Source organism: Sorex araneus, chromosome X (genome assembly GCF_027595985.1).
Source record: "Sorex araneus isolate mSorAra2 chromosome X, mSorAra2.pri, whole genome shotgun sequence".
Classification (NCBI taxonomy): Eukaryota; Metazoa; Chordata; class Mammalia; order Eulipotyphla; family Soricidae; genus Sorex; species Sorex araneus.
The window spans coordinates 215,164,295-215,165,008 of NC_073313.1; the positions used below are offsets into that span (position 1 = coordinate 215,164,295).

Sequence of the window (714 nt, forward strand, 5' to 3'; positions counted from 1 at the left end):
AAACAGTAACAACAAACCTCACAATGGAGACATTACTGGTGCCTGTTAAAGCAAATTGATGAACAACGGGGCAACAGTGCTATTCACAGTGCCGTGCTATTCAGTAAATAACACCTTCTATTATGCTTTAGACTAATTTTAATCCTTGATTGCTCATTCAAACATGTGACATTTTAACTTTATCTAATTAGAGTTATCTTTTCTCTTGGGAATGGCTCTCCTATTTCTTTGCATGTCAAGTAAATTTAGGTTGTGTGAATGGTATATCATAGAGATTCTGATTTGTTATGCTACTCTAAAGAATATAGGTTCTTGTGCTCGCTTTGGCAGCACATATACTAAAATTGGAATGATACAGAGAAGATTAGCATGGCCCCTGCGCAAGGATGACACGCAAATTCGTGAAGCGTTCCATATTTTTGAAAACTTTGTAACTTTCCACATGGTGACTCAATAAAAAATTTTTTTAAAAAAAGAAAAAAAACTGTGATATTGGTATTCTTACTGAGATCATTTATTTCTGGACATATTGTACATGATTTTTCTTTTTGAAAGGAAGATCAGATCTATATTCATGTCAATATTCAAAGAAAAAGTAAACATATGACCCAATTAGTCAAAAAAAAAAGAATATAGGTTCTTGTAAAAATTTTCAGTGGGCATTTACTTTGGTGGTATTCAAAATAACAAACTGTCTTCTAATGAGCAGGAACA

At 32.6% G+C, this 714-nt stretch overlaps 1 non-coding gene across 1 annotated transcript; it reads left to right on the plus strand.

Annotated features, from left to right (window-relative positions):
• Positions 1–314: 314 nt before the first annotated feature.
• LOC129400386 (U6 spliceosomal RNA) lies at positions 315–421 on the plus strand. The gene has a single exon (XR_008627629.1). It is a non-coding gene; the product is annotated as a U6 spliceosomal RNA (small nuclear RNA).
• Positions 422–714: the final 293 nt, after the last annotated feature.